Source organism: Balaenoptera musculus, chromosome 15 (assembly GCF_009873245.2).
Source record: "Balaenoptera musculus isolate JJ_BM4_2016_0621 chromosome 15, mBalMus1.pri.v3, whole genome shotgun sequence".
NCBI classification, from domain to species: Eukaryota; Metazoa; Chordata; class Mammalia; order Artiodactyla; family Balaenopteridae; genus Balaenoptera; species Balaenoptera musculus.
In genome coordinates this window covers 49478092-49492086 of record NC_045799.1, presented here as the reverse complement: position 1 = coordinate 49492086, position 13995 = coordinate 49478092, and the positions used below count along the sequence as shown (strand labels likewise).

At 49.8% G+C, this 13995-nt stretch overlaps 1 protein-coding gene and 1 pseudogene across 6 annotated transcripts in view; one reads left to right on the top strand and one right to left on the bottom strand.

Moving 5' to 3' along the window:
- Positions 1-13995, top strand: part of AXIN1 (axin 1) — a 59492-nt gene that overhangs the window by 22945 nt on the left and 22552 nt on the right. The gene's annotated exons all lie outside the window — the stretch shown is intronic.
- On the bottom strand, positions 1215-2310 carry LOC118881170 (annotated as a pseudogene).

Below are 13995 nucleotides of genomic sequence, written 5' to 3'. Positions count from 1 at the left end.
CATGCGTTTATAGAAGACACGTTAAAGAGTAAAAAGTTCCAGTTACACTGCTTAACTGAAGGAAATATCCTCCAGCCCTTTATTTCTAATTATAACACGTTCCCATTTTGACATAATTTACACCTTTTTCACCCAATTAATACTATGCTAAACAAAATTTTTCCAACTGTTAAGCCTTTCTTTACCATTTATGAAATATGACTTAACTGTTACTCTTTAAAAGTTCCTTAAAAGAATTTGAAATTTTAATTTTCACCATGAACCTGTTTGATCAAAAAAGTAAAGGACATCACTACCACATGAATTAAAAGAATGGAATAAAAAACAAAAGTGGTATTATATAATCAGCAAATTATTTGATAAGACATTTTAAGTATTTCATATTTCTACTTAGCACAGGTGAGAATTAACTGGTTCCACGGTACTACAAGGCTTGGCAATTTTAATCGCTTTAAATCACAGTGTTACTCTACTCAAGTCATTGCTAAGAAAATGGCAGCGTTCATAAGTACAAAAATTGTTATATCCAGTAAGTGGTATTCTACATAGTCAAGATAATAAGAGAATTCTTTATAAAATTAGATTTTAAAAAATGCAGAATGTCTGGTGATTAGCAGTATCTCAAAAGGTAAAATGAGAAAAATACAGAAAATAGAAGTACTCGTTGAATAACATTATTTTGCTTTGAGGATGCCAGAAATGATTCTATTCCAAGAAATAAGTAATAATGATAAAAGATGTGATTAATACACTGTATCTCTTTTAAGCCAAAGCACACTTTTCACCTCAGGACAATTCTGATTTTTACATTCTTAATCTCCTTTGTCCAGAACAGGACCCCATTTTAAGCCATTATTTGAATAGAGTCCATAATCTAAAGCCATTTTTCTCCACAGGATGTTTTCATTTTAAACTTTTTTTTATTTATTATGTTTATTTTTGGCTGTGTTGGGTCTTCGTTTCTGTGTGAGGGCTTTCTCCAGTTGCGGCGAGTGGGGGCCACTCTTCATCGCGGTGCGCGGGCCTGTCACTATCGCGGCCTCTCTTGTTGCGGAGCAGAGGCTCCAGACGCTCAGGCTCAGTAGTTGCGCCTCACGGGCCCAGTTGCTCCGCGGCATGTGGGATCTTCCCAGACCAGGGCTCGAACCCGTGTCCCCTGCATTGGCAGGCAGATTCTCAACCACTGCGCCACCAGGGAAGCCCGATGTTTTCATTTTAGTACATATGCTGCAAAAAGGCAAATGACTAAGTCAGTTATAAAGAATTTGTAGCATAATAAATGCCAATTTACAGTAACTGTCAACAGACTTCTACACCGAAGCCTGAAAGTTGCTACAGTACAGGTGAGAACTAACATGATTCTTCCATATGCTCAGACTTAGTTTACTAAATAATACTGTCATAAGATCTGAAAAGAAACCTTAATGGGTCCTTCCAAAGCTGCGTAATTTTCCAGACAATTTTCCTCTGGTTGCAGAGCCTGTTCATTCTTTCAATCCTTTTTTAGTCCTTTAGCTTTTGCAGTATTTTCTTGACGTTTTTGTTTCTTCTTTTGCTCCTTTTCCCTGGCCTCAATCATCTTGGCCAATTTCTAAGACAGTACAGCACTTGCTAGAAACAATGGAGTTAGGGCCAAAATAACTGTTGTAAGGAAGCCATACGGGTCCTTTGCAGCCCATTCCACAGCATACTCAGCCCAAGCCTTTATATCAAACATCTTTGTAGAGGCCTTATGCTTGAGTAGTGATCTCTAATTTTGTTCTGGGATTATTAGCCAATCACAATTTCAGATGACCCTTGGTTGGTTGTCTTCTTTAGCTCTACCATACACTTCTGAGAGAATGCTTAAATTCTATACACTTGGGCAGTTGGCGCGGTGGCCGCTTCCGCTGGGCACGGGGGCAAAACCGCGGCAGTGGCTGCCACCAGCCTCCCCTACATCGCGCCCGGGACGGTGGGCTCGGAGCCCCACTCCCAACTCTGTCTGTTTTTCTAATTGTCCTTGCAGATGGTGAGGTGTGCAGCAAGCAAGTCCACCTTGCACACCAAAATCCAAGGCTCAATTTATTTTATGTATCAGCTGTTTACTTAGAGCTTGATTTAGATGAATGCTTATATTAGGTAGTTCTGTTGTGTGGCTTTAAAAGTCAGAAAAGTCTGTGAAGAGACGAGTCCTGATAGGCATCCCTGTTTCTTTGGGCCTGCCTTAATCTGCCTCTGGGCAGAGAGGCTGTCCTGCCTTGCGGAAATCAGTGGAAACCAGAGTAAATGCTCCATGGGTTATACAACTCAAATGTTCTTCAAGGTCCAGACACCCACCCCATTCACCCTCTCAATTCTGTCTAAAGGTAAATAATCTGAATAATTGTGTGTCCTTCCAAAGCGTCTTTATAAACATATAGAAATTAACATGAACATATTCTTATATTTTTAATGCTTAATACATTTTAAAGTAGGAATTTTCTTTTGAGAAATGGACGTGACCTAAAAAATTAGGTCCATCACACAGAATGTGGTATACATTGAGTATAAACTCTAGACCTATTGCATATGTATTCGTTTTTCAGGTGTAAAATGAATTTACTAATCACTGTAAACAAATTTAGAGTTTTCTTTTGTTTGGATATTTATTGCTTTTATCCATCTGAGTGTTGTTGCCCTGTTCCTCATGTGACAAAGGTGGCTGGGTGGATTAGTGGCCAAGTTCACTGTTGGGGAAGAGTGTGAACGTAACAAACTGGCCTGAATGAGAAACAGACTCAGGGCTCTGGTGGATAGAGCGTTACCCAGCACAAACGCCATCGTTACCCAGCACAAACGCCAGACGGGTTCAGCCCCGCATGCCGTCTGTGCACAGGACATGTGCACCTGCCATAGCATGAGGTGCTATGCTCAGCATTCGTTCTGCAGCAGGCCCACGTTTGAGCCCACGTCGCCAGCACTGTTGCTGGGGGCGGAAAACAGGCCCGCAGGTGTACCTGTGCTGGAGCCCTCCCATCCCCACTGGGGGTTCCCATCCTCTGCCCGTCTTGGGTTCCCAGCCATGTGGCTGTGCTCCACCCTCAAGGCAGCCTCTGAGGGCCACAGGCCTGGAAACTGCAGTGTTGAAAGGGCCTGATGAGGCCTGGCGCTGTGCCCTGAGGTGGCAGCCTGAGCCGGGGTTAGGCCAGTGACAGAGAATGCTTTTGGACATTCTAGCATTGAAGGAATGTCAGACTTGCCCCTTGGTTCTTTGAAATTCGGTTCACTTTGGAATGTAAAGTTTTGTGGTGCCACCTGCAGTTGTGCTGGAGATAATATAAAGATAAACATTTCCATGGTGAACAAAGACTGGCAAATAAGAGCAGCCCAGGCCTTTTGTTTTCACAGGGTCCACCCTATGTACATATGGAAACAGTGGAAGTATCTTACCTAGTTGGGCTTTCTCATAAGGTGGTCAGGGTAAGTTCATTTGGATACAGTGGACGTCCTTTAAAAAGAAAATCCTTTTGAAACATTGCGAAAGAAAGCTTCATAAGCAGAAAAATCAAATAACTCTTATGAAAGCAAAGTACCCAAAGAATCTGTGTTTCTCCCTCAGGTTTTCACTTTCTGGACAGACTTCTATGTGCTGCGTCAAGGAAAGCAGACACGGGTGTCCTGTTAGCTTAGAGAAGGGTTGAGGATTACGTGGTGATGTTACAAGGTGAAAAGGGTGACCCGAGGCTTGGAGTTTCTGATTTCTGAATTACTTCAAGGGAACAAATCATACTGTTACATGAACAGAATTTTGACTTTGACTACTAGATTCATAAGTGTATGTTTTTTAATTTTTAATAAGCCACATTTTGAAAGTCACCGATTTGGTCTTGTAGCTTCAGCCCCAAGAACGTGTCTCCTTAGCAGAGTTCTGTGGGATGTCGGGGTTGCAGCCCTCAGCCTCCCGCCTCGCTTCAGGTTATTGACTGATGACTGATTCAGACCTGTGTTAAAGAGGTGATGGGTCTGCCATGGGATCTGCTGCTTTGAAATCAGCAAGGACCCATGTCTAGAGTCTCTGGCTCAGTTTGAAAGACCTCAGGGGGCAGGCATAGATAGCATCTCTGTAAATTACTCTGAATTGCCTGCAATTTGTTGGGAGTTGCCACTTCTAAATGTTTATTGTGACTGTGAGTGCCTGAAGTGTGATTGGCACTTCTTTGGAACTGGTAAGATCCTTGGAGCTTGTTTTTGAGTGGTCAAAGCTAGAGGGAGGGGCTGAAGTCTCCAGGGGAGGGTAGTGCCAGATGCAGGCTGACCCCCATCATTGAAACGAGAATGATTTATTAAAAATCATGATGGCAGATTCTGTGAAACATTTTTTGTTCCACTTTTTAAACACTACCACATAAACTTCCTCTTCATCAAATCCATGTAACCTAAAAATCTGATGTGAAACATTTGTGTAAGTCCAGGTCCTGAAGAGATTTCTGCTGACATTTGAGAAACTGGTTGTGAGCAGAGAAAGCTGATTTAAATTTGCAGTGTTTACACTAAGCAGAGAGGAACGGGGTTTCTGGTTTGGTTGTCACCATGTTTGAGCTCTCGTTGGCAAGTTCCAGATGTGACTTCTGTATAGCGCTTTATAATTTTCAAAGTGGTCTTCATATATATTGTTCCATAGATACCAACAACTGCTCTGCAGCAATAAACATCCAGGGACGTGTTATTATCAAAGTTATATAAGAAATATATTTGGTGCAGGAAAATTGAAAAATAAAGATAAGTGAAAAACGATCTGGTACCCCACTGTTCAGAGGTAGCACTGTTCTATGTGAATCCCTCCAGAGTCTTCTCGACACATGTGTAATCTTTTCCCTGGGAAGATGGGCTCCATAATCCACTTCACCCACAATGTGAATTTTCAGCAGTTATTATAAAGAGTTACTGGTTTGCGTAGCATAGCTACATAAAAGATTTGTGGCAAAGAGGAAATTATAACAAGCCCCCCCCCCCCCAACCGGCTTTCTCCTCTGTGAATTTTTCAAGTCAGGAGTGCTTGGCCTCCCTTGAGTATGATGTTCTTCTGACTTCAGAGCTTTGAATATGCTTCTTTAAGCATCGTACAAGAAGTTAGGTGGAATTGTGGGATTTGACTGTGACCTGCAGCCTTTACCACACAGCCTTGTCCTGTTCCTTGTGTGGGGCACCGTGCAGGACAGCGTGGGGACCCGTCTGAGTTGAGGGCCTTCTGCATAGTCTGGCCCTCGGCATTGCCTTGTGTGTGCTGTTCTGTAGGATGCTTGGACTCCTTTCAAAGAGGCGACCCTTGTCGGTCCACTTTGCAGGGGAGGAACCTGCCCAAGGTTAGTAGCTGGTAAGTGGTGGTGAGGGCAGATTGGGCCCTGGAGGCCACCCTGGGGCCAGGTTCACCAGTGTCTGCCTCTTAGGGGGCAGGTGTGACTGGTGCCTCGGTGGCCACCATATCCGGTCTGTGCTGTCCCTGTTCCACAGAACGTACATCCTCCTGTCGAATTTTGACCCTAATGGCCTTTGATGTGTTGTGCAATTCAGAGTTCGGTCACGGTGGTGGGTGGCGTGTGCCAGCTGGGTAATAAAAATAAATGAAATAAATAAAAGGAGTGTGGAACCAGGAGGCAGCCTCATGGCACAGGTAATATGATGGCTGAGCAGGAAGCTCCCCCTGGTGCCACCAGGTGACTCATTCTCTCAGCGTTGCGTCTCCTCCATCCCGAGTTATCGCTGAGCTCTGTGAGGGAGGTAGTGTACGTGCCCTGTGGCCCCTGTTCACCTCTGACATCACCTGTTCCTGACCCCAGTGGTGACCCCAAGTGTCTGTCATCGAAGCAGAGCTTGTGATCAGTGTGTAAGTGGGGACGTGGGGGGACTCTGCTGACCTTGGGCTGATCATTTGCACAGAGGCCAGATTTCCTGATTTTCTTGGAGTCTGTAAAACAGAGATTTTTATACTGACATTGGCCTGATTTCTATCACATTTTTTAGTATAAACTTTTTGACCTTTGGTTGCAGAGGTAGTAAGTTATTTGAAAGTAATAGCATCTGTGTGTGAATGTGGCAACGTGCATTTAAATGTCACCGCAGCTCAAAAAAACTAAAGCACATCCTACATGTGGGTCTGTGCTCTGCATCTTGTACAGATTGATCTGAAATGAGGATTCCCTGACGGTCCAGTGGTTAAGACATGGGCTGTCACTGCCAAAGGCCCGGGTTCGATCCCTGGTCCAGGAACTAAGATCCCATGAGCCACGTGGCGTGGGAAAAAAAAATTGGACTTACAAGTGAAATGAGGAAGTGTCCTCGCCATCTGTGCCTTTGTCTTGGTCGTTTTTCTCTGGTTTTGAGGTTGCTGTAATGTGAGAAGATGAGCTTTAGGGCAAGTGGCCTTGTTTGGGAGCCGCCCTGTCTGCCTTCCTCCTGACGGGTGGGGTCGGACGCGGGGCGAGCCCCGCATGTCTGTTGGGGTCTGGGTGGGAGCTCCTCCCTCAGTGCTGGGCTCCCTGAGGGTGGGGGGGAAGAGAGCTCTGGTCTGGGTGCCCTCCCCCACGTGACTCTATAGACCGCACTCCCTGCCGCTGGAGCTGGTGCAGTGAAGGGTGGGCGCTGGCCTTGGCCCGCTGTGGAGCCTTGCAGCCCCAGAGGAGAGCGGTTGCCGGGCGGTGGAGGGCGCGCTGCAGCACCCCAATCCTCAGGCAGCACTCGGCATGAGAGGGCCGACGTGCGTGGACTGCAGGATCCATGTGCCAGCAGGAGAAGCAGATGAGAGGGGGCGTGTGCTCCTGTGTGAGATTCTAGAGAACACAGTGATGGTGGGGGTGGGGCTGGACAGGGGATCGGAAGGGGCACAAGGAAACCGGGGCGGGGGCGGGGGGGTGGACGAACTCATCCTCTCGGTCACGGTGGCGGCCGCACAGGGTGGACGTGTGTCAGAAGCCCTCACACTGCGCTCTGTAATTGTGTGCAAGACATCATGTGCCTTCTCTCAGGGACCCAGGGTTTTAGGAGCACAGGGGACGCAGCGTCCGTGTTCCAGCAGGCCGGCCGAGCAGACCAGATGGCAGCTCCCCTCATCCTCTGAAATGGGGATGATAAACCTCCCTGCTCACAGGGGTGTAACTTTAACCTTTCTTATGTTTGAATATACAAATGAATTACGTATTCTGAAAGTTAAATCCTCACGTTTGCTTAGAGAGAGAGAAGCTCTCTGGCAGAAGCAGCATGGGGAAGGTCAGCCATGTTCCCTTACACCCGTTCAGCATCGCTGTGGTTCCTGCCCATGAATTCCGTAACTATACTATTCTCTGTGGGTTTAAAAACAGAGAACAGGAACCAGAGCCCACCTCTCCTGATGCTTTTCCAGGGCAGCAGGACTCTGCCCTCCTGCTCATAGGACGAGGCCGCCCGCTCCCACTTAGCAACGTGCGTGGGCCTGTGGGGCTCGTTCTGGGTCTGCTCTCCTCAGTTTACAGGTGTGGAAGCCAGGCGTGGTCACAGAACCAGCCGAAGGCGGAGTGGGGTCGGTTCCTGCTGACGATGGGTAGGTGGGTCCAGCAGGCGGGGCGAGCTCACCAGGGCCTAGCCCGAGCCGCAGCTCTCCTCACACCACGTCTGTGAGTGAGGGGGTGAGCGTGGGCCAGACCTTGAGACAAGAGGTTTCTGGATTTTCTTGCACCTTGAAGAGTTGATGGAGACCCCAGAGAAGGAAGCAACACTGCCCCCTCTGCTCCCCTAAACAAAGGAAGGCGGGATTCCTATTTCCAGAGTCAGGGTCTTCTGATCAGCCCTTCAGTTGGAAGCAACTGCGGAGTCTGGATGAATTACGTAGCACTATTGGAGGCACTGCAGCGTAGGAATTAAGATACGTGGCAGCTGTGGCCTTTGGGCTGGGGAGAGGCAGGTGGAGGCCCTAGACCTGCCCAGGAGGAAGGGCCAAGGCACGAGTGGGCTTCGGCCTCTGCTCACTGAGGACCTGTGCTGTGGTTCCCGTGGTAACTGATGCGTGCACGATGGATGGTCTCTTCAGGGAAGAGAGTGGTGTGGGCAGGGCGGGGACCCTGGGCAGCGCGGCAGTCCCCTCCCTCCATCACACTTCTGCCCTTCTAGGCCCCCTGGCCTCAGACCCTGAAGTGTCCGTGGCCTGGAGCGTTTTGAGCTCCCAGGTGCTGCGGGGCTGCACGTGCAGAGATGGAGCGGGGTGAGCGTGGCGAGGGGTGCAGGGCCGAGGAAGCAGCGCACGTTTGCCTTAAAGACCAGGTGGCCGCGCCACCAACTGCCTCCCCGTGGGCAGGAGGAAAGCGCGTTTTCCTTAATGCCGAGGACCATGAGTGTGTGCATGGATAGATATGCTGTTTTCAGCAGGTGGTATGCCGGTCGCATTTGGGATGGTTTGTTTCGTCCAGAAGGTGTGACCTTTAATCAGTTAAAGGTCTTGATGGAGGAAGTGCTCTCAGGAGTGGACTTGCTGTCCCTTTGGGGTAGTGATTCTGGCCATGTGGCAAGCCTCCCACCCAACAGCTCCCACTGCAGGCCTCTGTGAACAGTGTGCAGTGGTGCGTTCCCAACACCTCCGTGTGAGCAGGGGCCCCCACAGTGCCCAGGCCAGCCCCCCCGCACGCAGATGTGGGCCTGGGATGTGGTGAGGCTTGAGCTCAGTGAGGAGTAGGTGTTGGGTGAAGATGGGTGTGACTTCCTGGGGGTTGGGCCCTGCCAGTTCCAGCACGTGTGGCACTGAGCAGAAGGATTGTGGGTTGAGACACGAGGCTGCCACGGTCGGAAACGACTCCAGCATCCAGAGTCAGGAAGTGGGTGGCAGGGTGCTGGGTACGGGGGCCGGGAGGGCTCCCAGGGCTGTGCTGAGGCCCACTATGGAGTGGGCCTCATGTCTGACCGGTTGGGGAAGCCACGTAGGCTCCGTCTTTCCTCTGGTCTCTGTTTATTTTCTTTGTCTGAAATGACCTTAATCATTGTTCACATCCCTGCCCCGTCCCACACTGTTTCGTTGGCTGTGTTCCCAGCGGCACCTGGCACGGAGACAAGTGCCTTTCCTGCTTAACCTCAGGTTGTAGCTGGGCCATGTCCCCCGTCGGCAAGTGAATGCATCGCGTGCCAGGCGCCATTCCGAAGCTGCCACCTGCCGGAGGAGAGATGGGCACCGCACACCACAGTTAGCAACTCCGTGTGGGCCAAGGCCCAGTGACTAGCAAGGACCAGTGTCCCACAGGCAGATTTGGGATTTTAGGGGCCAGTAGAATCACAAGTAAAATTCTAGGAAGTACTTGAGGCAACTGCACTTGTATGTGGCCAAATTATAACATTAAAAAAAGCAAACTGCACCTTACTGGCCCCTCAGAGACCTCCCACCTTGCTTAGGAGAGACAGTTAGGGAGTGGAGTATCTGGTCTCCAGCGTTTCCTCCAGACCCATGTGAAGGTGAGCGGCACAGGGACTGTCTCGCCGCGGCAACCAGAAGCCTTGCTTCTCAAATTGAGCGTGTGAAGCTGCTGCAGGACGGGAACCTGAGTGTGTTTCTGGAATGCTCAGCGGACTTGGTAAGCCACTTAAGGCATTACTTTTATGCCAGAACAAGCAGGAGCATAACGTGAAGCATAATGCAGTATGTGCCTGAATTTCTGAGTAAAAAATCACAAGACTTCTGCTGAAGGATGCTGACCAAGGTGAAGAAGTGATTCCATGAGGCCTCACCCGCTGGGCTCTGCGGGGCTGTGTGCGGCGAGCACTCAGGCTGGGCTGCAGGTGGTGGGGCCGGCAGAGAGGTCTAATCGACATTCCTCCCGGGAGTGGTGCAAGTTAGGAATCCTCTTTCATCCAGAGGATTTCCAGGGGGTAGGAGGTCTCCCATTAAATGGAGGAATCACACTTCTAGTATTGGACAACCACACAGTTCAGGGCAAACTGCTGAGAATAGCTAGAAACGCTGGGAACTGGTTTTCTTTCTTTTTTTTTTTTTTTTTAAGTCTTTATTGAATTTGTTACAATATTGCTTCTGTTTTTTATGTTTTTTGGTTTTTGGCCGCAAGGCATGTGGGATCTTAGCTCCCCAACCAGGGATTGAACCCGCACCCCCTGCATTGGAAGGCGAAGTCTTAACCACTGGACCACCAGGGAAGTCCCCTGGTTTTCTTTTTAATCAGATTGAAGCCTTTGGAGAGCTAACCAAGCAGGAAGGAATGGCAGCCCCATCGGAGAAGGGAGCCCAGGTAGACCAGACTGTCTCAGTCTGGAAAGTGTGGCTGGTCCTTGGGCTCCAGGGGGCTGGGGCCTGCCTGGGAGGAAGGTGCCCCACACGTGGGTCGGGATCCCCCAACCCTGGGAGGAGGGGGCCCTCTGAGAGCCTGCAGCCCAGCCCGGACTCTCTCAGTTCCTGACTTTGGATTAAGGTGGCTGGATTCCTGGTGCCCCAGCCACAGGCCAGGGTAAAATGCATACGCTCTGGGGAAGAAAGCATCATCCCAGGCGGCCAGTTTAGAAAGATTTTCACACAGTGTCTGGCTTTCCATCCAGAATAACTAGGTACTGAATGAAAAATAATCAGGCACTCAAGAATACAAGACAATGTGATAAAAAATGTGGAGGAGGAAGCCTTGGGGATCCAGGTAAGGAGGTTTACGGATACCTCCTTGGTGGAAATCTGTCAGGGCTGGGGCTGGGAGTGGGGGAGTGTTCTCAGACAGACTCTGGGCTCTGGGAAGAGCAGAGCTGGAAGGAATGGATTATAATCCACTGGATAAAATAAAAATCCGCTCGGGTACATAGGACGCCAACTGATAAATACAGATCGAGTGATGGGTGTGAACAGGATTTGTATATAATCTCAAAGTATCTCCGCCACAAATTACGTCTTAATTACAAAGGAAAAGTAATAAATTTAGAGTGGAAACACTTGACAGGCACTGGGTTTGCCACCAATATTGGGACCAGCCGGCATGGTGTTTTTCTTTTTTTCTTTTTTATAAATTTATTTTGTTTTATTTATTTTTATTTTTGGCTGCGTTGGGTCTTCATTGCTGCGTACGGGCTTTCTCTAGTTGCGGCAAGCAGGGGCTACTCTTTGTTGCAGCGCGCAGGCTTTTCATTGTGGTGGCTTCTCTTGTTGCGGAGCATGAGCTCTAGGCGCACGGGCTTCAGTAGTTGTGGTGCGAGGGCTTAGTTGCTCCGTGGCATGTGGGATCTTCCTGGACCAGGGATCGAACCCGTGTCCCCTGCATTGGCAGGCAGATTCTTAACCACTGCGCCACCAGGGAAGTCCCATGGTTTTCCTTGAGGTGATACAGCATCGCTTCTGTGACGTTCTGCCAGAAATTTTAGACGCAGATCTCACGTGAGACATTCTCTGGAACGACTGGCCCAGGCTCTTGAGAATGTCACTTCGGGAAGGAGGTGGACTAGGAGCCAGGTTGAAGGCGGCTGAAGACACAACAGTCACTATGTGGCTGTGGCCTCCATCTTGGAACATAGGAGTAGCTCTAGAGGCCACTCCTGGGACAGTGGACGGGGTCCGAGCTCGACCTCCATGTCAGGGTCGCGCTGCCTGCTGTTTTTGGTCTGTGGCGTGTCTGTCCGCTGTGCATCCCAGGTGTGGGTTGATGTGGCACTCTGGCCTCAGGCCCTGGGCCTGGAGGAGAGCCTGCCTGGGGCGGGTGTGGCAGGGGGGCAGCAACAGGGTGGGTGGGTGGCGCCGGCACCACCTCACCTTCCCAGGAGCTGCGGGAGGTGGAGAGGTCGATGATGAGGAGTGACATTTCAAAGTGCCTGGGTGTACAGACGTCTCTTAAGATCCTGCTTTCAATTCCTTTGGCTATATGCAAAGAAGGGAAATTGCTGAATCATATGGTGACTCTTTTAATTTTTAGGAACTGCCACACTGTGTTCCACAGAGACTGTACCATTTTACATTCCCACCAAAAGCTTACAAAGTTCCCTAGAAACAGAAAATGATTACCAACCAGAATTCCAACCCAGTAAAAATACCCTTCAGGAATAAAGGGGAAATTAATACAGTTTCAGACCAACAAACACCAAGTTGTCAGCCGCAGCCCCTTTACTAAAGGACATACTTAAGGGTGTTCTTCAGGCAGAAGGAAAATGCTCTCAGGTGGAAACACCCAATGCAGGAAGGAAAGGGCAAGTATGTGGGTAACTCTAGGTGACTGCTGGCGGGATAAAATAATACTGATGATGTCTTGTGGGATTTAAGACATTACCCTGAATTAAAATCCAGGATAGCAACAGCACATGAGTGTGTGTGGGAGGTGAGTGGAGTTAATTATTTTTGGGGGGCATGCGGGATCTTAGTCCCCTGACCAGGGATCAAACCCGTGCCCCCTGCAGTGGAAGCTCGGAGTCTTAACCACTGGACTGTCCCTGGTGGAGTTAATTCTGACCATGTGTTGCCTGGGAACAGGTAAAATGCAGTTAATTGGACCTTGATGCATCAAGGGTACCTATTATAATCTCTAAAGGAACCACTGAAAGAATAGTAAAAGGCTTACTTTGTTAGAGGGAGGAGATGGAAAATAAAAAATATTCCAAAAGAAGACAAGAAAGAACAAAAGAAAATAGAACAGCTGTGACAAACAGAAAGCAAACAATGAGATGGTGGATCCACTCCCTGTAACCACACTGAATGCAGCAGCACCAAAGGAAGCAATTAAAAGGAAAAATGGTCAAACTGGAACTTGAAAAGGCTAGCTGCTTACAAAGGACACACAAAAGTAAAAGGATCTAGGAGGGTTGAGTGTGAAAGGATGGAAAGCAAAATCCTGCCAGCAGCAACCCCAGAGAGCAGGCGATGGGGAGGCCGGACAGTCCCCGGTGGGCTTTTATTCTGAGGACTGGAAACTACAGAGAGCTTGGAGGTTTCCCTGGATGCCACATTTGGGTTCTGGTTCCTGGCCGTCTTGTGGGGAGCAGCCCAGCGTCCCCCGAGTGACATTTCCCAGGACTTCCTCTGTCGCGCGGCAGCCTGCAGCGCCTCTGTCCTGAGAGCCAGCCTTCCTGTCCACGGTCAGCACCTCGCTGCTCTCCCTCCTTTCTGTTCTCTCTCGACAGCCCTTTGCTTCCCTTTGTGTCTGGACTGGGAGCTGTGTACATAGTGGGGTTTGCTCTGTACTGGAGGCCGTGGAAAGGATCCATGTTTTTCCTGCTGATCGCCTCAAAGCTGGTTTTTCTATACGCGTAAAAGACGTGCCTGGGACCTGTCAGAGGAGGGAGCAGACGGCCCTGGTGCGTTGGTGTCGCAGGCTTGGTGCTGCCCTCGTGGGTGTGCGGGGTGCTGGCCACGATGTGACGGGGACACTGAAGAGCAGCTTAGCGCTCCCTGTGATCTGAGTTAACAGTGTCTGTTAATGGTGACAGCATTGGCGGTTTTGTTTTTAAAGAACCAGAGGAATAGCAGTGTCCCTGAGAAAGAGCGTGACGTTGCAGACGTCTGCTCCATGTCAGCGTAAACGTAGGACCAGGTGCGGGTCCCTGTCTGTGAAGGTGTCCCCATCCCTTCCCATAAGCCTCTGTGGCGCTGCCGCTGCCCTCATTTGGCCGGAACATGTTAGTGGGCTCCGGGGATGCCCTCAGGCTGCCGTGGGTGGGTCAGAAGGACCGTGGTGCGTGGTGACTGACCGTCTGCAGTGTCCCCCTGCGGTGTGGGGATGATGAGCACCTGATCCTGAGCTGGCGGGCGAGTCGTGTGCCACATCACCGTCCACTGCTGTGGCCTCAGTGGCAGAACAGGTGGGGTGCCGTTTCTGCATTGTTTGTGCTTGTGGCCCCTGGGGAGGTGGGCCGCTCCTCTCCAGCTGTGCTGCCCAGCCTGGCCCACGTGTGCTGCATGACAGGCGTCCAAGATGGAAAGGTGCCTGGTCCCGCCGTCTCGTTAAAGTGCCTTTTCCTGAGTGTGCGCACAGCACAAACCAGGGCTTCCAGAGGTTCTGTTCTTCCGGTGGTGGGCGTCCACGCGGGGCTCCGTCAACTTAGAAGCGTTGT